Source organism: Macrobrachium nipponense, chromosome 10 (genome assembly GCF_015104395.2).
Source record: "Macrobrachium nipponense isolate FS-2020 chromosome 10, ASM1510439v2, whole genome shotgun sequence".
Classification (NCBI taxonomy): Eukaryota; Metazoa; Arthropoda; class Malacostraca; order Decapoda; family Palaemonidae; genus Macrobrachium; species Macrobrachium nipponense.
In genome coordinates, this window is record NC_087204.1 from 102,282,043 (window position 1) to 102,282,371 (window position 329).

Sequence of the window (329 nt, forward strand, 5' to 3'; positions counted from 1 at the left end):
CGCACCGACTGCAAGGAACGTAACCGCGGATACGACATCCACTAAGGATTGGGGACGTCCAATGTATGAAGCTGTGTTCAGTACTGGCACCCGGGGGTTAATTACAGTCGTCCAAATATTACTTAAAAAAAATTCTTGTTCAGGAGGTAAAACTGCATAGAAAACTGCAACTGCCATAGTCTAGGCCGCCATGGAATAGTACTGTAGATATATCATTTTTCTTTACCAATTTTACAATTTTAGTGTAATAGCACTACAGGGTACTATTTTTTCTTTGTTACGATTGTTGGGTTGTAGCATTGAAGGGTACTATATTTTTCTTTTTTATG